This window comes from Falco peregrinus, chromosome 3, assembly GCF_023634155.1.
Source record: "Falco peregrinus isolate bFalPer1 chromosome 3, bFalPer1.pri, whole genome shotgun sequence".
In the NCBI taxonomy this organism is placed as follows: Eukaryota; Metazoa; Chordata; class Aves; order Falconiformes; family Falconidae; genus Falco; species Falco peregrinus.
The window spans coordinates 28,428,665-28,453,850 of record NC_073723.1 but is presented as its reverse complement, the minus strand read 5'-3'; the positions used below and the strand labels follow the sequence as shown (position 1 = coordinate 28,453,850).

Genomic DNA, 25,186 nt, shown 5'->3' with positions numbered 1-25,186 from the left:
CAGGAAGCAGCATTCGCTTTGACTGCAGAAAGGCACATAAAAAGACAATATGCCCGATGCCTGCTTTTGCAAGCTGCCTGTGCCAGCCATCTCTCCAGCAAGCACTGCATGGTTGAGGCTTCGTGAGCCCCTGGGGCTGGAGGGAGGAAGGTTGCCCCCTCTTTTTTGCAGTGCACTCCCCCACAGCAGATTTTTCTGGTGGGGAACCTCATGCTTTAGGTTGAGCTGGCACAGAAACAAACCTCCAACATTAATCTGTCAGTGGAGAGGGTGGATGGCCTGCGGGCTGGTGTCGCGCAGGTGTGCTGCCCACTTGAAGCCCCTCAGAGTGGGGTGTCGTCCCCTGCCATTAGCCTGGCTGAGAAACACAGTTGTTTACTGTCAAACGGGGGGACATGGCTCCCATGGGACCCCCACACTGCTGGGGCAACACACCTCCAGCAGCCAAGGGGTCCCCGGTGCCAAGGGCTCCCACCCTCTACTGCAGCAGGGATATTACCCTGGAAACACACCTGAAGGAAACAAAGCCTGTCCTTTATTTTGAGCCTGCAAACAGCCAGCCTTACTTTTGTGTGAAGGTGGTGAATCAGGGGGGATGGGTTACAAAGCATTGAGTCAATGGCTGGGAGCGCCATGACTGGGGAGACCCCCAGCTCTGCTGCCCCCTGCTCCTCCCGGCTGGAGACATACTCCAGCAAGGAGCAAAGCCATCCCTGCTCATGCATTCAAAAGGCTCAGAGCAGTCTTCTGCATCGATTTGATGCCATTTAGACCAGGCTGGCAAAGTCAGCAGCACCTCGGCCTCCTGTTGAGCGAACACAGCCCCCTGGGGCAGCCCACTGCAAGCATCTCCCCAAAACCAGCACCACTGTAAAACCACTCCTGCAGTAAAACGTCCCAGCAAGATGTTGAGGATCAGTTTGACTTGACCGTAACCAGCTCGGTAATTTAACTTTGGTGCAAGAAATGAGCTGCTTCTGGCATGTTTTCAGCATCCAGCTAACGCTTAAAAAATAGCTGATAATAAATTTTAAGCTTTATGGACTTGACGTGTAGCTGGGTCAGTATAGAACCATACAACCATGGGGTGGTTTGGGTTGGAAGGAACTTCTAAAGGTCATCTAGTCCAACCCCTTGCCAGGTGCAGGGACATCTTTCACTAGACCAGGTTGCTCAGAGCCTCATCCAGCCTGGCCTGGAACACTGCCAGGGATGGGGCATCCACAGCTTCTCTGGGCAACCTGTGCCAGTGCCTCACCAACCTTGTCGTAAAAATTTTCTTCCTTATGTCCATTCTAAATCTACCCTCTCACAGTTTAAAACCCCTTGTCCTGTCCGTACAGGCCTTGGTAAAAAGTCTCTCTCCATCTTTCTTATAGTCTCTTTTATATACGGAAAGGCTGCCCATGCACAGGTAGCCTGATTCTGCTGATGTTGGTCGAGGATGTGTAGAAATAAACCACACCTCAACTAGGAGGCTGCAAGGGAGCCTCCCATGAGAGCAAGCACTGGGATGGGGACTGGGGATGCCACGGACCCCTGGGGAACACCATCTTCTTACAAAACAGCCCATAGAGTAGTAAAACCGGAGCCCCTTTGGGATGTAGTCTTGGCACTTTGTAACTATTTCTACAGAAGCTGTCTAAGCGTGCGGAAAAGAAAACACATTTCAACACCTCCCATCTACCCGTGACTTCAGACTTGCAGAATATACCGAGTCCCGCAGCGATCTCAGGGCTGGCTATGGCTGCTCTTATCCTTATTGCTCATCCTTAACACATGCTCTTCACACTTTGTTCCTAAGTTAGGCTCCTAACACCAAATTACACTCCCGAGTAACAAGGCTATTGATGGATATGACTTCATTCCCAGATTTCAAGACCAGAAGGCACTGCCAGATCATCTGGCCTAATCTCACGTTGTCTTATACCACAAACAAACTGCCCGAAGCCCGACTTCCAGGAAGGTGCCTAGTCTTTATTTGAAGACTTCAGCAGACTCTCTGTATTTTGCTCCAGTTGGTTATTTTCTTATAATTAAATGTCATGCCTTGTTACTAACACAAGATTGTCTGGCATCATCAGTTCTCTTTTTATTTTTTCTCTCTGCCAGATGACAAAAGCCCTCAGAGGCGGACTTCGTAGTGATTCAGTAGCAGCTATGAACTGTTCCTACATTGTCAGCAAGTCCCTTTTCAATCTTGGAATTCTGAAGTTTCTCACTCTAAGACCCAATGTACAACTCTTTACTATTTTTAGCTTGTTCTTGCCCTCTTTTTCAAGTTTTCGGTGCCCTTGGAGAAGGTGGCCATTGGGACTGGCTGCAGTAATTCCCTCTCCCCCCCTCAACATGGTACTGAGGTAGAAACACAGCATTGGGTCTTTTGTCATCTTCCCAAGATGAGGTTCTGCTGGCTGGCCACGCCACGCTCAGCCCCCCAGCTTGCTGCAGGGTCCCCCTGTGGCCTCTCCTCCTTCTCCTCACGCTGCAGACACGGGGAGGTTGGCATGGCAGTCCAGGGGACATGAACAAACATTCACGGTGAAGTATGCTTCGGTTATTAAAGTACAATTTAGGAAAAACTGGGGGTTTTTTTCCTTATGTTTGTATTTTTCCTTACAGGAATGAGCTACAAAGAGCCATTTTTTGCTAATGATTAGGACTCCTAGTGTTTACATTCAAAGAGGATTTGAAGGCTGAGGGGGCACATCTTAGGGGGAATTCTGGAGAAAATTCCTAATTAATTTTATATCCTGTCAAATGCTAGTCTGGGCTGGTAGGAGCAACTTTAGGACCTTTTCTGTAATAGAAGCAAATCACTCAGATAGTCACTTAGCTTTGTGACTACCTCCATGCTGCAAATACCTTGGGACATACCTGAACACGTTCTCAAAATCTGTACCTGCCACATAGTGCTTAACTGAGAGTTTGCTAAGTGAAAATACCTTTGGAAAACCACCATTAATGCAACACGCCACACCCACACATCAGCATCTCCCATAAAATAAATTCCTTTGCCACTAGGTGGCAGATATTTTTTTTATTTATTTATTTATTTATTTATTTATTTATTTATTTATTTATTTTAAAATTTACCACTGTAACTTTTCTTAAAAGCAAACCCGATGAAGATGGTGTTACAAGGCTGGTATGAGGCTGGCACGCACTGCAGCTAGTATTTTTGTTTGCAATGCTAACAGCAAATGAGACGGGCAAGAGAGCGCTGTGGCTTGTGATGTTGGGCATGCAGGAGACCTCGTGACAGACCACCACCACGTTAGGTCTCTGCACTGGATTACGTTGACCTTTGATCCTGCAGCTCTTCGCCCTGGAACACAGCTCCTGGATAAGGCAAGTTTCATTTGCTTCCTACCGCAGCTATTACCCAATAGGGGCTTCCAGGGGTTAATGTATACTGCAGCACATTGTTGCAATCAATCATTTTGGGGGCTGATTTGGAGCATCCTCGTGTAGCAGATACCCTCTCTGAATTTCCTGACATGAGGAAGGTGCCCCAGAGGGTGACTTGGCTCTGTAGTTAAAACTGTTAGCGCGTTCTTGAACTCTAGCCTTACTGGGCATTTATAAATAGCCAGAGCCCTAGGAATTTGTAACAGGAGGTCATATGAGGATGCTAGCTCCAGACCTCTCTTCAGTTACAGATTTCTATGGGTTTTCCTACAGCCAGGCAGTGCTCTTCAGGCTTAGTTTGTGTAGAAATGTAGTTTCTCTCCTCATTATTGCAAAACTGGGGAGAGCAGTACCTTAGTGGGAAGGTGCAAAGCAGTTGGTCCCAGCTGTCACCTCGCGGCACCCCGGTGTGCTGCTGCTCCCAAGCAACGGTCCTGCCCTGGCAGAGGGTGGTAGCCAGCATGGCAGAGCTGCTCCTGCAAAGGAGCAAATTATCGCCCGTTGCAGGGGCCAGCCCCATGCCTACGCCTCGGTTCCTCGTCCTCCGAGCAGCGGCACGGCAAGGCTTTGGGACTGGTGCAGCTGCCTTCCACACGGGGTGAGAAACTTCATCCATCCGTTTTATTTGTGCTTAAAGTTATATTTAACCATTGTCCCTACTAAGCTGTTGGCACTCCAGACTCTTAGATAAACTTTCCAAGCCTGTTTTCTGTCATCTCCCCTGGAGAAAGCACTAAGAGTTTAGAAGACAGAGCAGGACCCCTGGCTTCAAGCCTGCCTCTCTACCAAAGACTTGGTGGATTTCTTGTCATTCTGCACCCTGCACTTGTCACCTCATTAATAATCCTGCACTGAATTTAGGTTAGGAGTAAGCTGATCCTTCCAGCGTGACCATCAAGGAGCTGCCACCTCCACGTGCGAGCGTGGGCGCTGGCCCTTGCTCTTCCTCTTTCCCCCTGCAGGTCCCTTCCCTAGTCCCTTGAATAAAAGGTTATTTTTCCATCTCTGCCTGCCTTCTAACTCTCCCTATCATCCCGTTTGTCCTCCTCCACTTCAGCTACCATAGGTTGGGCCTTTCTTTTGGCGAGTGATGTGTGAGGTTTTCTTCTCTTGAAAAATGGAGCCAAAATCCCAGTCTAGGTGAAAAACGCTTGGCTGCCCCTGAGGTTATCTTCCTGCTTGCTCTATTATATGTAGGTGGTGTGAAATCATACCCATGTAATTGTCCTTCTCAGTTTCAACATTAATTACAAATAATACGTGGTCTCTCAGCTCTTTGGCCCCTTGTGCTGGTCCCTAACTTGGGGCGTTGCATGTAGTCTTGAAAGGCCTACAAGCAAGAATAATGCTATAATTAAAAAAACTGTAAACCATTAATTGAATTGCAGGGAAAATCATCATTCCCCGCACCTCACTAGAACAGATTTTAACTTGCCGGTAAAATAAAATGCAAACTCTTTTTATGTTTGTTTGTGGGTTGTTTTGGGTTTTTTTGCATAGCTTTGTGCATCCATGCCTGCATGTGCAGAAAAGCCTGCAAAAGGGAGAACGGCCAGGGCTCTGCCTCACGGTCACACGAGTGGATGTGGCACTTTAAAACATACGAAAAGAGAAAACAAAATCTGCCCCCCACTGAGGTCTGAGCCCCCAAGCCCAGGTGGGTCCTGGGTCTGGGCTGAGCTCAAGGGCTCGCAGCAGCTGGCACACATGGCCAGTGGTGATGGTGCTCACTCCATCCCTTCGCACCTCCCCCTGCCCCAGGCTTGTCATCGGGGGGGTCACCAGCTGCCCCGTGCCCCATGTTTGTGGGGCATAGGGTTGTCTGCCTGCAGACACAGAGCTAGGAACACCACCCAGAGCATACAGACTGTGGCCTGATAAGCAGTTTGAGGAGAATTTGAGCCAAAAGTTATGTCAATGGGGAGGCAGAGAGAGCAGGAGAGCTTGCCAGCATGCTCACAGCCCAGCGACGAGCAGCCTCACAGCAGGCAAAGTGCTGCAGCCCTGCGGGAGCCGGTGCTTTGGGCTGCCACTGGGACAGACCCCTGCCAGAGCCCAGCACTCGCCAGCAACGAGGGAAGGCTCTGTGCTCAGTGGGGGAACACAAGAGGGATGGAGAAGAGGGGGGACTGGGGCCAAGCAGGTGCACTGAAGATGCGAAAGCCTGAGCAGAGTCCTTGTCAAAGCATCTCCAAGGTGCTGCAGAGGCTGTTGCCTCCTGCTCCGGCCAGGCAGCCATGTCCCATGCTGAGCAGCAATTCCCACTGCTGTGTGTGTGCCTTGGCTTCTTCCTCTCTTTGGTTACCTGCTAGAAGTGTTTAAATATAAGGAGAACATACAGGATGCAGTAGAGGTGACAAGTGTAACAGATGTGAAGTTTGAGAGCAAGTTGGGAGTAAGGAGCACATGCAGATAAATCATTAAAATCAAAGAGCATCCTTTGGTGGAGAGGCAGCAGAAGAGAACAATTGAAAACAGCATGTTAAGTAGCAGGCAATAAAACCCGAACATAGTGCCAGTCGTGCAGCCTTGCTGAGGTTTTACTGACTGCAGAAAACAGTAAGGCTGCAGGACAATAGAAACGAGAGGGAATCAATAACAATGCCAGCACTCGGGGCCTACTCGTGGCAAGCCCTGATCACTTTATGTTCCCGGGACATCACCTGTGCACAGCAGAACTGCACCATTACTGTGAACACCTGCAAAGTTAATCCCCTTGGAGTAACGGAGAGATACTTATACCCCCAGGAGTGAGTGCCACTGCTCAGAGCCAGGTGCACGCTGAGTACAGAGAAGCCCGTGGTGACAGGGCTGTGAGCATCCACGTCGGCAGGGCCAGGCAGGGTGTTTTGGCCACAGCATGCTCAGAACCATGCTCACACCACCTGTGGTCCATCACAGCTCGTGATGGAAACTCCTTCACTGTGCTTTCAGGTGCTCCACTGAATAGCAAAGCATGTGGAAAACTCTGTCATCTTGGGGAAAGTGTGAACAACTCACCAGCCCCAATGAGGTCCCCATCCCTCCTTGGCTACTCTGCTCGGTGTGCCTAGAGAGCCGGGCACTTAGCTCCAAATCCAGGGCTATCACCCGTAGAGATTTATGGATATTAATGCAGCAGCGTAATGTGATCCTCACCCCAATATTTAAAAATAGCCCAAGGGACTGGCCCACACAACCTCCAAGCCTTCCAGACTAGATCGGGTGCCCGATTAGCACAATGATATTTTCAGCATGGTGCAGCTGACTTCCTGGTAATATGGTGGCCGCCTTCTAGGATGGGTATGCAAAGTGTGCACCAAGAATGACGCTCCACATTAGATTAAAGCACCAAAATAAAACAGAGGAAGCCCTCACTGTTTACTCCCTAGAGTAGTTGCTAAAGGACTAGGAGCAATGCCTGTACTGTAGTAGTAGTCAACCATTTACATGTACTTTCCCTGGAAAACAGAGGTAAAGCCAGTCACGACGTGGCAAAGGCTTGCTGCACACACAAAGGGAGAGGCGGTAAATAGGTCGGTAAACACTGTCCAGGGAGGGGTCCCTGGGGCTGGGCATCGCACCGGTTCTGAACAGAGCTTTGTGCAGGCTGCCCATGGTCCCTGGGGGCAGCGGTCCCACTGCTGGCAGTTTGCACCCTGCCTTCATGGGAGCTCCTAGAAACTGATACTCATCCTCCTGGCTCCCAGGCACAGACAGTGCAGGGATGCTCATCCAGCACTTTCCAGGCTTTGCAACTCAGTGTTGCCGAGCTTCTTCAGTGCTGGCCCACGCAAGGACGTTAGTGATGAGAAGAGCAAGTTTCCTGCTCCCGGGTACCCACTTTGTGTGGCTGCAGGTCGGGTACCACACTGGGAGCCCACTTAGCCTCTCCTCCCGGGGTGCCTGCTGCCTGCTGCAAAGTGGAATAAACTACCTCAATCCCACCACACACACGCAGAGCCCTTGCACAGAGGAGCTAGTGAGTGCAAACATGCCCCTGTGTTCAGGGGGCATTTTCCAAACCCCAGATGAATTCTTAAAGAGGTGCTCCATCACCCTGGCAGCAAACAGAGAGGACTGAGCCAGAAACTGATGCAGTCCTCGATGTAAGCACGTGCTTGTGGGAACCACAGCCCACGGTGTGTGACCGTGTGTGGGATGCAGCTAGATGTTTTGTCGCTCTTACTTTATTTTGCTTAAACCCTGGAATTGTATGGGAGGTCTGGGAGAAAACATATAGCCATGGCTTGCCAGGGCTTGGGTGCCATGCGCTGTTGGGAAGCAGGAAAGCCAGTGCAACAGAGCCTGGCTTCAGCCAGAGGCTCACTCTGGTAAGTTTTACATATGAGATAAATTCTGGTTTGAAAGAGACTTAAAAATTAATTCGTGGAGGTCTGTGTTGCCAGGGAGCAGAAGGATGCGTTGCCTCTTGGTGTGTCAGTTAGCAGCAGGCAGCTCTGCAGGCAGCACAACCAAAACTTGCCCTCTGACAGCCTACATGAAAGGAATTTATTGGTCACAGCCTGTCCCCAGGGTGTTGGTGACCCTGGAACAAAAGCTGCACCTTGTCTGCAGACAGATTACTGTGGCTCCTGCTGCATGCCAGGCAGCACCCCGGACCTGCCACGTCCAGCAGCTGGAGGCAGAAGTCACCCAGGAGGAGGAGTGGTGACACCCAGGCTATGCACAGACATGGGACAGTGCTGGGACCTTTCTGTTTTTCTGACCTTCGGGGATGTTTTAATGCTAGGACAAGGGTAAGGTTAACCAACTCTGTCAGAAAAAAACAACAGTTTCAGATCAGAATTCCCATAGAAAAGCCAAGCATGGGCTTGAGGACATTAGAGTCCTTGTGTCAGGAGGTGCTGCATCCTCAGACTGCCTGAGGACCATGTTAAGTACCTTATTTTTTCAACAGAAGGCTTATTTGTCTGAGACTCAGCATGGTGTGGTACAGAGAGTGCTCAAATCTGTATTTCACCTGAGGAAGAAAGGCCATGAATGAAATATTAAAGGAGCAAAAAGCAGAGGTTCCAAACAACTTCAGAAGGAATCAGGGTGAGGGACAAATTTAAAGCAAGAACATTAAATTACATGTTAGGAGGAGAGCTGGTTTTGGAGCAATACAAACAGGGAACGAGTGTGCAGGGAGATCCCAGCAAGGACGGCACCAACAGCCTGCCCCCGGCACAGGAGAGGCATGGGCGGTGGGACACATCTGCAAGCAAACCCAGGCTGCACCAAAAATACTTCACTCCTTTGGCAATCTCTCCTCACTAGAGCATGGCAAGACCCCACATTTTTGGCCAGCCACCCATTTCCAGGGGTGAGAACGTGTTCCAGGGGCCTCTTCAGTCCCTGGTGGAAAAGGCAGTGGCCTGTGGGCAGACCACAGAGCCATGCGAAGGCAGGCGGCGAGTGCCCAGAACATGCTACCAACAGCTTCGGTGGGATGTCCCCCTGCTGCTGCTGTGTCACAGCAGTAGTGGACTCCGCCCACCAAATACCGGAGTTGAGCACAAGATTTAGCTCGGTTCAAGGATAACCAGCTGAGATGCGATGGTCTGAAATGCAGCGTAACCAATTAGGTGACCTGATGGTTCCTGCTAGTCTGAAAGGCTCGTTAGCTTCTCCTGAACGTACATTCACCCTGGGCAGTCCCGCTGCAGGGCGTAGGAAGGAGCTTGTATCCATCCCCTGCCAACAACAGTAGCTCAAGTCCCAGCATGGTTCATTTACTGTAAGGGAATTCAGTCTTTCTGTCTGTCTTTCAAATCAGATATAAGCGAAATTACTAGTTAAACACTTATCTTCTTGCGCAACAGATATCTCCACACAAGAAAGCTCAATCAGCTCTCAACTCCTAAATCACCTCAGCGCATCTTGTAGCCCCCTGTGAAAGCCTCTGGTTTCTCTAGGGCTTGCATTCCAGCCCCTGAGCTCTTTTCTTCCAGCGATATTGGGTCATTGTGGGGAACCGGTGTTTTGGAGACATGTAAATCTGAGGCTTGGGATCTGTGCAGGAGCGTCTCCTGATGACACCCCGGAGATCTGGCTTCACCCTGGGGCCAGCTTGGAAGAGAAACGCTCTGCGGCACCTTTCCTTCTCGTCTGCTTTTTTTCCCCTCAGGGAGACCCAGGCTTTCCACTTAAATTCAGGTGGCTCTCTAGACCTCAGCTTATTTTTTCTGATCTATTAACAGCTTTTGTACCCATCGACCTCTTGCACTTCCAATTTACAGATGAAGAGCAGTTCGCTTCCAACACTTCATGTGGGTAGACCCATGAGATCTGGCAGAAACGGCAGCTCATCTCTTATATTCATTACGCTGGAGCAGAGTATCACAAATAACAAATAGGGAGATGAGCTTACCTCTAATAATCTAACGTTTTTAGAATATTCCTTTGATTATTACAGAGGGAAGGATAACTAAATGTGTTTGAACAGACAGAGGCCCTCTCCCTTGCCTAGCATTAGCATCAATCTCTCTGACATTATTTGTGTTAGTTTTCTCCTGGGTATAGAGGTTTAACTGGATTTCAAATGTTATCAGGAAGACTCAAAAGGTAAAGGCCAGATATTTTTGTGCTTGCTGGCTGGAATGGTTTTTATTCCATCTCCTTGACTGTGATTACAAAGACACTCCTTGCTCCTTGAAAAGTGTTAAATTCACAACTGCCCACAAAACCATAAAAAAGTAATTTATTGCACATCGCTGAACACCCTCAAGAGGCCTGAAGTAACATTAGCATTTTTATAGGAAGTGCTGGTATACCCTTTTGCACATACCCTACTTGTTCTTTTGTTGCTACGTAATGTTTATGAAAGGCACATCAAAGAAAGAAAAGCACCCCATAAAAGAGCCAAAGCCAGCTAGCAGTCTCCAGCAGGATGCAGTGGGCCACACCGACTTTCACATCAGCTGCCATGAGACATTTTAGCTCTGTTAAGTGCTGAGTACTAAAGGCACGTGATTACATCCATGCTGGCTGCATGGGGCTGGTTACACCTGACCAGAGAAGCCTTGACGCACGTCACATCTTGCTGGAGTAGTGACACCAGGTAGTGGCAACAGGAGAAGCGACTCAGCCCGTCAGCAGGCTCTCCAGTAGGTTTTAAAACACATGTGTTTCAGCTGAAATAAAGGTGGCCATCACCAGTGTCACTGACTGGGCAAATAATCTTAAAATATCCAAATAAAGGGAAATAAAGGACAAAAGCAAGCTGCATAGGTTTGTGCTTTCTGCCAGCCACACCCGTAAATCCCACAGTATTTCAAATTTAAAACACCAAGATAGCTGGGCTTTTAAATTCTTCCATCCCCAAAGAGGTAGTAAGAGAGTTTTGTATGAGCTAATATAGATGGTGCAGACTGAAAGTCACTTGGCATTGGAGCAAAGCAAGAGGATTGCTTAATTTTTGGCTGAGGTTCTCAGGAGTTGTAAAAGTTACATTAGCAAATGGATTTGTTACTTTATCAGCTGACGTTCCCTCTGATCAAGCTTCTTCTTTTACTCTTCCCCTATTTTTCACTTGTTTATTTTAGGGCATCCACTCCTGCTACAGAAAGGCAGCAGGTGCCGTGTGTGAACTACTCTTGGCACAGAGAAGCCAGCTTAGAACTTGGATATGGGTATATTTGCAGAGAAGGAACATACATTTGCAGCAGCACAAGATGATATTCTGCTTAGTCTATGGGCCTAAAAGGAAAAAATAGTTGTCCTTTGCCTGGACCACCTGGCTCCCATTTTTTGCATTGAAGAATTGAAGAGAGCCAGCTTTTGCAGCAGGCTGAATGTGGCCGTCCGCAGTGCAGGGAAGTGCTCGTTCAGCAAGCTGCGGGCATCCGTGTATCACGGAGCACCAAGTTCACCTTGAGCTTCATCACCGACTCCAGTGTTTGCTAAGAAGCACTGCGGTTTGTGGTGCTCCGCTCCCAGCTCTGCTGTCCCAGGTTTTCAAGATGGCTGGGACAGAGCTGAAATTCCCAGAGAGGCTGCTTCGGCCAGACTCTGCCAAGTGCTGACCATCATCAGCTAAAGTAATTTTCTCTCCAAAGCTCTGCTGTAGGTGCTGGCAGGGCCTTTTCTGCAGCAACACCTCAGTTAACACACAGAGAGGAGACTGCAGATTTGGTCCCAGGCCACCTTCTGCGCTAAAAGGACCAGCCTTGTAGCCCATGTCTTTCGGGGAAGCCCACCAGGCAACAGCTGGCAGCGGGCAAGCCCAGAGCACTTCTTCTCCCTGGCAGGAAGGGCAGAGCTGGGCAAGTAAAGCCCCGCAGCAGGGAATGGACAAAGTACTCCCGACTGCAGCCTTTGGGCAAGGATCCCACCTGTGTTTGCCATGTAGGAGCACCTACACCAGATGCAGAGCTTTCGTCGGGAGGGCTCACTGCCATCCTCCAGAGCTGGCCTTCCCAGGTATGCGGTGACCAATGCAAACAGGAGAGTGCAAGCATGTCTTCTTCACTGCCACTCCAGCAGCTCTGGCGTTTACCCAGGCAGTGCGATCCATGGGCTGGGGTCCAGGTGTGCACAGAGGAACATCCCGGGCTCTGTCCCCAGGCACGCTGCAGCTGTCCCCCATGCTCTGCTCAGCGCTGACCCAGCCCAGACATCTCAAATTCCAGCTGCTCAACACTGGGGCCAATTGTCTCCCCGCACCAGTTCCTGCTGAAGGCATCATAGGATAGAATGATATGGAATGGTATCATATGGAATGATATCATATGGAACGATAGAATGGTTTGGACTGAAAGGGTTGGAACGGACCTTAAAGATCTCCTAGTTCCAACCCCCCTGCCATGGGCAGGGACACCTTCCACTACACCAGGTTGCTCAAAGCCCCATCCAGCCTGGCCTGGAGCACTGCCAGGGATGGGGCATCCACAGCTGCTCTGGGCAATCTGTGCCAGGGGCTCACCACCCTCAGGCTCAGCATCAGGAGCTGCAGACAGCAAGTGGGGTGACCTGGGTTGTACATTAAGAGAGGTACAGCCCTCGCTGTGGGGCTCTGTATTGCCCTGGAGGTACCCACCTCCCCCATGGGCTGCTTCAGTCACTGAACTACCCTCCTGCTGCTTATGTGCTGGCTTAAATTTGTTCCATCAGTGCAACAGCAGGGAAATCAGTGTCATCGGGGGGTGTGAAGGTCTGCCTTTTCATCTTTTACTAGCACAGACTTTACTAGAGAATTAACTCTGTGAACTCAGGCATCCATATAATTATCAGTGCTCTTCATGCCTTTGGGAGTCAACCATAGCTCAAAAACTTCCTCTATAACAAACTTTCTTAAAGGCTCTGGTTGTATTTATGATCCCCCAAATGCCCTTGGAAACTCCACAAGAATGATAAGAATCAGGCCGGAGGCTTTTTGTCAGCTTTAACTAATGAAAAACCCACTTCATGAAATAGAGTGACCTTCTTTCCAAAGTACCATGGCCGTGTCCCAGGCACCAAGGTCTAAGTATGGGTGAGTTCACAGTTTATGGCTCCATTTTCAAATTAGTATATTCATATTCAGAAAAGTGGTGTGGGTTTTTTTTTTTTAAAGAAGAAATTCTCAGACCAGCTACAGGGACTGAAAAATAAACCTCCCAGGCTTCTCAGTAGAGCAATATTATTTTTTTTTTTAGCTTGCCACTGAGTTGCCTCAAGTACTGCCATCAGCACAGGAGCCACTCAGAATTTAATCAGATCAGTCCAATCTGCTAAGAATTGCTATTTGCCTTTCTAATGTCAGAATAAAAATTAATACAAGGAGTTTTTCTCTTGATTTTCTTCTGAATTGCAAAACAGGCCATCACATGGCAAACCGAAGGGGAGGAGGGAGGCTGCCTCACTTCAGGCATCCTGCTCTGAGCTGCAGGAGGGCTGAGCACTGCAGGGAGCCCCTTTCTCAGCAAGACATGACAAATGCTGTTTTGTCTCACCACAGTGGCTCATGGGGACTAATGTGCAGGCAGAGGCAGTTGCAGCAAAGATGGGGAGTGAAGCCTTGGCAGCACAGCCTGTTACCTGCCTTGCACAGATGCTGTGTGTTACAAAAGCCCCTCTCAGCCCCAGCCACTTTTTGCTTAATTTTAGGATTACTGGGGGTGTGTGATATAAATTGGATTACCTGGAGGGGGTGGGGGAAGAAAAGAAAGAGAAATTGAAGACATTGCCAAGATGCAACTACTCCCAGCTGTGGGTTCTGCAGGACCTGCCTCAAAGCTGGGAGGCAGGAGGTGGTAGGTGATGTTAGAGGAGCCCCAGGCAATGGCTTTCCCAGCTCAGCAACAGCAGAAGTGAAGCTGCTTCGCCTGCCTTTGCTGTTCTCTGCTTCCTGCTTGACAGGCATCTTCAGCCCTTCTTCCCCATCGCTCCCTATGCCGAGGATCTCCCTATGCAGATGTTCCTGTCAAAAGGTCTTAGATCCCCGCTGGAAGAGTTCATGCCCCTGGTTTCATAACTTTGAAAGGGGAAAAAGGAAGAGCAGCTACAAGAAAAACAACCTCTGCACAATGATTCTTCCCTACGTTCCTTTCCAGAGCGCGTGATGGACAGGAGCGGGGATGGCACTGACCTGCAGCCCGGCATTGCGGCGCCAGCCCTTGCCCCCTCCGAACACGGCCAGCATGACAACTGAGGCTGCAGGGCTGCCAAGCTGGAGAGGGTGCAGCTCTTGCCCTGGCCCGTCTCTCTCTCGGGCTCTTTCCCAGGGGTCTGAGTCAACTAGAGGAATGTGTGGGAGATGCCAACATGCTGAAGTAGAGCAGAGTAAGAAAACAGCAAAAGGAAAACAATATTTGGCTCTATTTTTTTTCAGGAAGCTCATTAAAAATGCTGTAATTAGAGAAGGAAGCAGAGTTACAGCTGAATTCGTGATTTCTACAGTTTTTAAGCTTTGCATAGTCCTAGCGAACCGTATTTTCGAACCCCGTGAACCACCGCTCCAAAATATCAGCATGCCTGGAGACATCCCCTCCTCTACCCTATACCTTGCACTCCTCGGGGTTGTTGGAATCCCTGTGCCCCTGCCTCACACTCTTGTCTTCCTCCATCCCCCCCTTCGGGGCAGCAAGCCTCCTGCACTGCGGTTAGTACCCTAGCGCCCGCGCAGCCTCCCCATCCCCAGCAGCTCCCTGTGGACCTTTTCCTCCTGTAACTCCATTTGCCCCACCACCACGGTGGCTGGAGCAGCTGCTGAGCTGGGGCTGGGAGCTGCTGCACCCGGCCACCACCACGCACCACCCACCACACACCACCCAGTGCCCACCACACGCCACAGACGTTGCCCAGCAGGACACTGTTGAAGTGGTCCTTCTGCACACCCTTTCCCTGGCTGCTGCCTCCTTCCAGGAGGCCTCCCACATGGCACAACCCTGGGCAGTCCCGGTGGCACAACCCTCAGTGGTCCCCGTGGCATGCTGTGTGACCCAAAGCATGGGGGCTACGTTGGGGACAAAGCCCACAAGGTAGTGAGGGGACCTGAGAGCTGCTGCCCCGTGTTACTGCCGCTGGCAAGGAGCCACAGCTGCAGCCATGAACTCATCGCCATCTCCCAGGGCAAAGAGTTCAGGCTCCAATCACCACATTCATAGCCGTGGTTAACACAAGCATGGTCTCTTTTAACCCTGCATTAAAAATAGCAAATTGCCTGAAGCCCTGCCCGCAAAGGCAGATTTTTGAAGCCTTAGAAGATACTTCATGTGTCCTACATTGTCATGTAGAAAAGCTGTCCCTTTCAGGAGCCTCTCAGCAAGCAGCTGTGGAAGTGCTTGCTCAGAATAAAATAACAGAAATAAACTATTTTGGACATTCTTAAAAAAAAAAAAAAAAGGTGGGGGAACAGACTGGTGTATGTTTTTCTCCGAAACACTGAAATACAAGCTGGCTCAGTCAATCCTGGCTCTGGTGTGCTGGTATTACAAGAAGGTAGAGCTGAAGGGAACACCACCTTTAGTCTAAGTGGTGAGTGGGAAGAATAAAATGGATTTCATTTTCTTCCTGTGGATTTAGGGTTTTCTGAGATTCCCTTAGAAATTTGATGTAATGAAAATGGCATGGCGTGGTTGAATTTCTGACCCTTGGCCAGCCAGGAGGCAAACCAAGGCCAGAGAGCCGGGTGAGCCCAGCCAGCTCCCAGGTGGCACATCCTGGGCTGCTTTGGAAATCCCTCCTTCAGACGACTGCTCATTTTAATGCACCAATGTCTCAGGTAGCAAATGCCCAGATCTGAAACCCGCTGGCATGAGTTCTGGGCGAGAGGGGTGCCTGCTGCCTGGTGGGAGCCAGAAGGGTGCCAGAGCAAGGGGGACTTTCTGGAGGAGGTTTTTGCACCAACTACGGTCCTAGCAAAAGCCACAAATTCTTTTTGCAGTTTCAGGTCACATCCAGTAAATTCAGGCTGTTCATTTTGCTGCATCCAACATATCCCTGGGGCTCCCCCAGGGCCCAGGACCCCATTTCATACCTCCTCTGCAATTAAACATCTGCTTAGAAAGCAAGTGACACTGCAGAGCTACATTTGTGTCTGCAAGAGTGAGGTTTATGCTGGGTGCAGTATCGTAAGGGGGATGTTGCCCTGGGAAATATCAGTGTTTGTCAAAACTTTAGAATCCAACCCAGCGTATCGAAGCATCCCGCTTCCTCTTGCACAGCGCACCTGCAACGCTGGAGTCGAATTAAAGCGGTGGCTCGCTGACTGAGAAGGGGACAAGGAATGAAATTTGCTAGATCAACACTGAAGAGACAGAGAAATAGGCAGCAGAGAGGAAAACAGGGAGTATTAATGTGTAAGCAAAAAGTACCAGGAAAAAATGGGCCAAAAAGCAAAAGAGTTAATTAATAGCAACATTTTATTCGACTTCGGTGACGCTAAGAGAGAGTCCTGTGGCTTCAAACCCAGCACTGAAATTACATGGCAATCGGTGCTCAGGGCTGTAAAGAGTTCCTGTTACATGGGTGTTAATTATGCTAATCAGCAGCAGGGCACTGCCTTGGTCTTAGTGACCAGTGCAGGTGGGTGAGAGGGTGTCCCCATTCCTCCGCTCTCCCTGCGTGGCTTTCTCCCCCTCCCCAAGCTCCCCTGTGAGGTGCTTTAGTGCAGAGGGTCCATGTGGGGAGGGCAAAGCGCAGCTCCCTCCTCCCCATCCCCACACCCAGGAGAGGAAGAACCAGGGAAGTGAGAACTGCCCTGCGCCCTTGAGCTCCGGTGATGCTCGGTCCTCCTGGCTCTCCTCCAAAACGGCAGTGATCAGCCCTGCCAAGCAGGTCTAGCTTGGCTGTCAGTGAGAACTTATACACCAAAGGCTCAGAGCTCAAGGCAGGTGAGACTCCAGGAGAAAGAAACCCCAAATCATTGCCAGTCAGACACCGACACTGACGCCTGGCTCCAAAGTGCAGACTTACCCACCACAGGCTGTCCTGCCCGGCACCGAAGTGAAGCAGTGGGTAGCAAGACTTCTGAAACCTCGTCTGAAGATGCCAGACCCAGCAAGCCCTGCTAAGCCTCGATGGGACAAGGCAGTGCCTTCCCAGGAGCTCCCAGCCGCCACAGCCTGCATACCTCAATGGCACTACCTCAGCAAAAGCAGTGGTTTATTTTATAGACTACTTAAGCCAACCAATGACATTAGCAGCGCGCAGAAATAAAGCAGATTGATTCCTTATTGCAGGGAGGATTTTTATTTGATGGAGGAAAACAACACCTTTCAGGACAATTAGAAGTTTGCTTTAGTGTTGGAATGGCTTTTAACTGTAGGCTTCAGTGCTTTCAGGGAGCAGGGCCTGGATTTCCTAGATACATGTGATGGAGCCAAGACAGCACCCTGTTATGCTGCTGAGGAATTCTCCCCAGCAGCAGTGTTGCAAAACTAAATCCATTAACACTTCATTGCAAAGTTTCTGTTGATGGTGGTGGTAAAAGCCACTGAAATACCCTGGCAGGAATGCCTTTTTTTTTCTTTTCTTCTTACTTATTGCCATGGTTTAACTCCAGCCAGCAACTAAGTACCACACAGCCACTTGCTCACTGCCCCCTGGGACCCCCAGCAGAATATATAATAATAACATAATTCCAGTGGCAATAATAATAACAACAATAATAATAATGATAATGGTAATAATAATGATGAAAAGGAGAGAGAAAGAGAGAGGAATAAAACCCAAAAGGAAAAAGCCCCAAGTGATGCCCAATACAGTTGCTCATCACCCGCTGACCGACGCCCAGCCAGTCCCCCAGCAGCGATCGGCAGCCCCCGGCCAAGTCCCCCCAGTTCATATACTGAGCATGAGTTCTATGGTACAGAACATCCCTGTGGCTAGTTTGGGTCAGCTGTCCTGGCTCTGCTCCCTCCTGGCTTCTGGTGCACCCGCTCACTGGCAGAGCATGGGGAACGGAAAAGTCCTTGATGCAGAGCAAGCACTACTCAGCAACAACTGAAACACCAGTGTGTTCTCACACTAAATCCAAAACACAGCACTGCACCAGCTACTAGGAAGAAAATTAACTCTATTCCAGACAAAACCAAGATACCTGCTAAAACCAACAATAATTTAAGCACATACAAATTGGGTGCCCCCCCCCTTTTTTTTTTCTCTTAAAGGCCAAGGGTAACAAAGGCAGCCAGCTATCTTAACTTTAGGAAACAATACTAACTGATTTAGTTTCCTCAAGTGAGGAATCACTTTGATTTCCCTCCTGAAACACACTGATTTGGGTGATTTCTTAAAAAAAGTAGTAGCTGAGGAGCTGTCACCCAGCTCACACTATTTACTCACCAAACCACTGTCCATTCAAAGCCTGAAACAGCATGCAAATAGTAGTGAGCATTTTTTCATATGGTGTCTACTTATTCAAGAGGCATTATTACTTAAACGTTTGAGATCCATTCTCCCTCTTCCCCAGATCCAGTGCTTTATGAAACTAGAGACTAATAAATTCCTAAACACATCAAATTTCATTAGGTGTACAGGTATCCTGCAAACTGGGACATGTGCCAAACATCAGCACCATCTCTTCTCATCATCTCATCTCTACGATGAGAGCTGTGAGCACTGAATCAAGGCACCAGCACATAGTCTGTGTCTAAAGTGCTAAAAAAGCTCATCACCTTCCAATCCATGTGCCCTGTCTAAGCACCTGTGTAACCATGCCGTGACATGGTTTTGTGACAAGCTTTTGGGTTTTGACCCAGCGTCAGAAGCAGGGACAGTGTGAGCACAGGGCAGGGGTGTGAGGGCAGAGCTGTGCTGGCCACCCGAAGGACTCCAGCCACAGACCCCCCCGCACCGAAAGCAACAGGCACTGGTGCAGTCTGACCCCATCCAACAGACATCGACCATGTTCTGCAGGTGGGACATTCAAGACCTCAGGTACTCTTTGCCTTCTTGGCAAGGAGCCCTTTGCTCCATGCCTGCCCAACTGCATCCCAGAGCAGTTACAATTATCCAGAATTTAACTGTCAAAAGCCAGGGAGATGCACGAATACCTGCTGTGTGAGCAGGCCACGGCACATTGCTCATGTGTCCTCTTGGAGACAGCTCTGGCAGTGTTCAGTGGAAGTGGAGCTTTTGTTGCTTTCCGCTGCCCAAGCCCAGCCTCAGGCAGTGGTATCTCCAGCCTGTGGAACCACTAGGCCAGTCTGCACGCTCAGCAGTGCCCTTGCCAGCCATGCCCAGGCCTCACCATTATTGCCAAATAGCTTTTCTCGTTTGCTTGTTTCCCTGCGGCACCGCCACCTCCCTCGTTGCGGTACGGTGGTGTGAGAGCCGAGAGCCGGAGGGGCTGAGCGGTGGAGAGGTTTCCTGCTGGCAGCCCAGGACCTCCCGACAGAGGAGCCGGTGGGGAGCGCGGTGGAGGAAGCCCGGCAGCCCCACGCCTGCGCCGCCGGCAGTGGCTCACACGGCGGAACCTGACCGTACCGGCGATGAGCCGCCTTGGTGCAGGCAGCCAACCCTCGTGCCGTGCCAGCGAAGAGCTGGGGCTGGCTTACCTCCCCTCCTGGCACCCAGAGCCAGTGCCAAGGCAATAAATGACGGGGCCGTGCCCCCCGGGGGGAGCTGCAAAGGCCAGGCCAGGGGCGAGTGGCTGGCAGGCTCCATGGTGCATGCTGCTCTCTGCAATGTCAATGAATCCTTTCTGAAAAAGCGTGCACACCCCTCTGGCGCTTCCCTGCTCCCTCCTGGGAGGTTTGCTGCCTGGTGCCTGGGAATACACAACCCCCCAAGAGAAGCTGGAGTCACCTTCCAGATCTATCTGCATCTAAAATATATTTCCTTTCTTTCTTTTACATTTTATAAATAGTCCAGCCTTCCTGCAGCTTTTTTCCTGGTCTGGTGACTCATCCACGACTCATCATACTTGTTGCTTCACTTAAATAGGGTATTGAAATGTCTTTTGCATAAATGAAAAAAAAAAAAAAAAAAAGATCCCCCCCAGCTGCAGATTAGCAACTAACCACTCCAGATGTTCTCCTATGGAAAGACCTGAAATCATTCCTGCTGTGACATGGCTGGGAGGGTTATTAAGACACAAGCGACGCTATCTAGGCTAGATATCTGTAAGGGCTCACCCTTTCCACCCGCTCCGTTCCCCTCTGGGTACTTTCAGACAGTAAAAATTTCTTTTTCCTTCTTTGTTCAATGATGAGTATTTTTGACCCATGTGCTGGGCTGAGAATTTCACAGGGATGCCACAGTTTCCCTTTTATTTCAGAAAACAGCAAGACTCTTTTACCAGTATGGTTTCCAGCGGAAGGGGATGGAGGTGACCACACTGCCTTCCTGAGCAGCCGCAAGTTTGCTGGCAGTGTGGGAAGCTCACAGGTCACCTCAGCCACCGCCGAGCAAGGAGGTGAGGTCCCAGAGACACTGACATCTCCCAGGCTTCATGAGAAGAAGAGACCCAAACTTCAGCTGAGCAGGGCTGGGGGCTCGGCGAGTGCCGATGCTGGTGGGGAAGGCAAGCCCTTGGGTCAGGGTTGGTAAGGGACGTGGCTGGGCAGGGGGACAGCTCCAATGCAGGGTTCAAGCTGCTCCAGTGCCCCCGCCGAAGGCTCCCACATAGCGGGGCTGCTTCGGGTTCCCCATTTCCCAAGCTCTGTTCTGGAAGGCCAGTGTGGAGCCAGGAGCAGCGGGATGCAGGGCAATGAGGGGATGGGGTGCCAGGGTGACCACTACCTGCCAGGTCAAGGTCTGTGATGCCAGTGGGAAGCACATGGCCTAATTCCCAGTGGTGGGAGCTCCCTAAACCTGTTTCCCTAATTCCCAGGGGCAGGAGCAGCTCTGATGTCCTTGCCCACCACGCTCCTCGGGCCAGCGCTCCGTGCCGCTGCTGCACCGAAGGGAATCCCTTTGGCTAAGCTTGCCCTCACTTCTGCCTTGGCACTCCCTCCCCCCCGAGTCAGGATTACCCGAGGAATACTGATTACAGCTGATCAAGAGTCATGTCTTCGTTAAGCTGATTGCACAGTTTGTTCGAAGGTGGCTACTCTGTCCTTTAGCCGTGCTGCAGCTTCTGACCGCCTTTCTATTTAGTGACTGTTCCTGCGATGTGCTGCGGCTGGCGGCGTGACATCCTGGCTGACAGGCGGTCGGGGGAGCTGCTTTATTTGCTTCATGAGGGTTTCATTAACTTTTTGACCACCCTGTGTTGTAGGCCATTAATGTGCTCTCTGTACTCTATATTTTCTTTGATACCACTCAAGTTGCACGCGATACTCTCTTTCTCTTCTCATTCTGGGGAGGTGGAGGCTGAACTTCCCAGCTGCCTGCCAGGCAATTAAACATTAAAATCTGTTTCCCAAGTAGAAGCGTTCAAACTGCCTGAGGTTGCTGTTCACCGTAAGTTCCCCATGCGAGTCCCCTAGCGATCGCTGCAAAAATCCCAGCCCTCACAATTAAACAATGACAACTGTATGGAATTCAGCCCGGATGGCATTAATGAAATGAGATGATTGCGAAGGTTTTAAAAAAATAAAAATAGACTTGACAAATGTCAGTTCCTCCTGCATGTGTTGGAAGCAGTCAGGAGATGAGCTGGGCAGAGAGGAGACACTATGTGACTCAACTCTTCAGAGCCATTTAGGTTTTGCTGAGGCCCTGGGGAATTTTTAGCTGAGGCAAAGTGTGCTTGTGCCACGCCGCAGCTATCAGTGCATGGGCAGTCTGCGCGACTGCTGCATCGGTTTCTTCGGGAAGTTGTTGCCATGCGAGTATCTTGACATCTACCAAGACCTTCCGAGTAGTTGAAGCAACAGTAACAGCAGAATTATTCTCACCAGACAATTACTTTGACTTTCAGCGTAGAATACACAAGCAGTTACGAAGTTTCATCAAAACTGTGGTATCCTAGCAAAGATTCTTAATTATTTAATGCATTTTTTATGATTATTACCTGATTTTTATTACAGCACAGCAAGTGCATGAGCGAGTTTAGCCCCTGTCTTGTCGTGAATATAACAAGATGGCCAAAGATGTGTTTTGCTCTAGTTTTCTATTGTGGTTTAACCCCAGCCGGCAACTAAGCAGCACACAGCTGCTCACTCACTGCCCCCCAGCCCCACCGTGGGATGAGGAGGAGAATCAGAAAAAAGGTAAAACCCGTGGGTTGAGATAAGAACAATGTAATAATTGAAATATTATACTACTAGTAATAATAATGATGATGAAAAAGGAGACAACATATAGAGAGAAATACAACTCAAGAAAGGCAAATGTTGCCCAATACAGTTGCTCAGCACCTGCTGACCGACGCCCAGCCAGTCCCCCAGCAGCGATCGGCAGCCCCCGGCCAGCTACCCCCAGTTTATATACTGAACATGAGTTCTATGGTATGGAACATCCCTGTGGCTAGTTTGGGTCAGCTGTCCTGGCTCTGCTCCCTCCTGGCTTCTGGTGCACCCACTCACTGGCAGAGCATGGGGAACGGAAAAGTTTTTGACTTAGGGTAAGCTTTACTTAGCAACAACTGAAACACCAGTGTGTTATCAACATTGTTCTCATACTAAATCCAAAACACAGCACTGCACCAGCTACTAGGAAGAAAATTAACTCTGTCTCAGCCAAAACCAGGTCATTTTCTTATTGCCAAACTATCACATTTCCTTTTGGTAACAACAGAAGGCGTTCCAGATCCCCATATCCCTAGAAAAGGCATGGAAGCTCCATGTGACATGCTCGATTACATTACAAGACATATTCCAAAACCATCTGTTCTAGCTGAATATCACCCCCCTGACTACATGCTCCAGGAGGAGCAAAGATTTTTGCAGAAAATCTCTGACACAGAACAGGGAGTCCGAGCCCATAATGCACATATTCATTCATTCATCGTTTCTCTTGACCTAATTTTGTGCTCTAACTTTTCTGACAGCTTGCGAGTGTTTCCTTGGTGATCTAAGTTTGTTGCCAAAGCAGACAAATGATTCATCTATTTACAGTAAAAGCGGGGAGCTGCCAGGGGAATACCTGATGCCTCTGTGCAGTATGCAAGCCAGGCCCGCTGATGACAAAGCCCTTCCTCTCGGCTCTTCGGGCATGTGCCATGTCTCCGTTGTGGCACCTACCCTGGCACCAAGGCTGTATGGACCCTCTGCCAGGATCAGGGACCGGTTGGTTAAGGGTGTCTTGAAATAGCACCACTGGATGGTAAAGCTCAGGAGGAAAACCTCAGCAAGCCAAGCTCTCCAGGCAGGACAGGTAGACAGGCTGCCCTAGTTCTTGTCTCAGCTGCGTCTGTGGCTCCAGACAAGCTGCCCCAGATCAGGACCCCTCTTCTTTTAAAATACATATTAGTTCATTCATAGAGCATCTAAGCCTCCCACAAATACTCCAGCTGTAATGGAAATTATTATTCCCCAAACCACAAGGGAAAATGCTTGCTTTTTCCAGCCTTCTCTCTGTCCTCTCCAAAGAGATTAAAAATCCCCGAGCACTGGCAAAGGCACACTTAGGGCATGAGCAAGGTGCCCCGGCACCGCAGTGTCCCCCCCCCCACATAGCTGATCTGGCCTGGTTTAGGAAGGGGGTGGGATAACCAGACCCTGAGCCCCTCAAGACATGCTGCTCAGACCTACCCAGGGCAGGCAGGCACCCTCTGCCCCCCAGACGGTCCCCCACCTCCCCCAGCATCCACTGACTGAGCAGGCGTACCAAGCCTGGGATTACATCTGGATGCCATGGCTCACTCCCTCCTTTCCCAGCGTAACTTGTTGGGAGATCCCAGTCGCTCTCCCTTGCCTGCTGGGATGGGGAATGTCTTTTGCTCCAACTCACGTAATTGATGTCACCACTGCAGCGTCCTTTTTTTTGTGTGCGCATCACTTTGGAGATCAGCACTAAGCAGCAAGATGAAGGGTTTATAGATACTTCTGAAATCTGCTTCCAAGAAATCTATGCTGATCTCATGGATTCCTTTGGATCGGCTCCCTGGAGCGGGGTTCTGCACAGGAAAGGAGGGCAGTGGCTGCCCTGGCAAGCCCCACCACAGCCATCACCCACCAGTGTTGGCATCCAAGTACTAACCATGGGGGTTTGCTCAGAGTATTTTGGTTTGCAACCCCCGAACAGCTGGTTTAATTTCCAGTTGGCTTCTGTGGTTAAGCTTTAAAAAATGGCACACGAGGTAAATTTACAATTACGGCTCTGCCTTCGGCTGGAACCAGTCAGACATGCACTTCTTACTGTTAAATTCTGTATTTAGAGTGAGAAGCCGTATTTTATTTAGCTCCCAGCAATGCCAGAAACAGGCTTTCCTCTGCAGCCTCCCCAGTGGTGCCGGCAGCGGGTGCTCTCAAGGCATGCCCCACGCACACCTCTAGAGCTGGAGCTCACACAAAAAGCACTAACAGCTGCATTTTCTTCAGAAAGCACCGGCAGCGGAGGTGGTGGCGGTGCAGAAACTCCCTTTCTTCCCCTTGTGTTGCACAGCAGCCTGAGACCGCTTGCCTGGGAAATCTGATTTAAGTTCAGCTCCCTGCTGAGCTAGCGGGGGTTCAGAGCCCATCCATGCACTGCAGAGGAGAGCCATGGCCAGCTTGGTGTGGGCACGGTAATGATGCGGCGTGGCACTTTCTTTATGCCCCACATCACAGAACTGGATTTAAGGTTCAGTATGCCAGGCAGAGCTGGTGAGGGGACCTGGCTTCCTAGCCCAATGGCTAGTTGCAGACGTGGAAGGTTTTCAGACCCAGAGCTGTCGCAATGTTTTACCTTATGCCCATGAAACGTAAAATACCTTGAAGCAAGATGGCGGGGCAGGACTCACACTGCTGGGGAAGCATCTCTTTTGCGTTGGGCTGCAATGGCATATTCCCCCCAGGAACAAGCAGAAAGGGCAGTGACTCAGGTTTTCCCTGCACAGGGCACTGTGTCAAACAGGATAAGGTAAGGGAGTGCCCCTGCCTAGAACGCCCCGCAGGGAAGGGCAGTGGGGGGCAGTGAGTCAACAGCCCCACGGTTGTGAAATGTGGGGATCCCTGCAGGCAGGGGAGTCAGAGCAGGAGGCCGAAGAGCCCCACGGGAGCGGTACTAAGTGGCCATCCCCTGCACGCAGGCAGGCAGCAGAAAGCAGAGAAACTGTGCTGGGAAGGTAAACCCTCACCTCCCTGCCCTCTTTCCTGGGGGGGGCTCCCACAGGAGACAGCTCTAATGGGGCGGGCAAGCCTGGAGAAGAGTGACAGTAAGCGCACATCTCTGCCAGTGCTGCTGCGGTCTGGCTGGCCCTGGGCAATGCCACGCTGCGGGGCGGCAGCTACCACCTCCACCTGATGGAAAGCGGGGCAGGGTTCCATCCTGGGGGAGA

At 50.3% G+C, this 25,186-nt stretch overlaps 1 protein-coding gene across 1 annotated transcript in view; it reads left to right on the top strand.

Moving 5' to 3' along the window:
• ATP6V1C1 (ATPase H+ transporting V1 subunit C1) overlaps positions 1-25,186 on the top strand; it is a 162,835-nt gene that overhangs the window by 28,701 nt on the left and 108,948 nt on the right. The window lies entirely within an intron of this gene.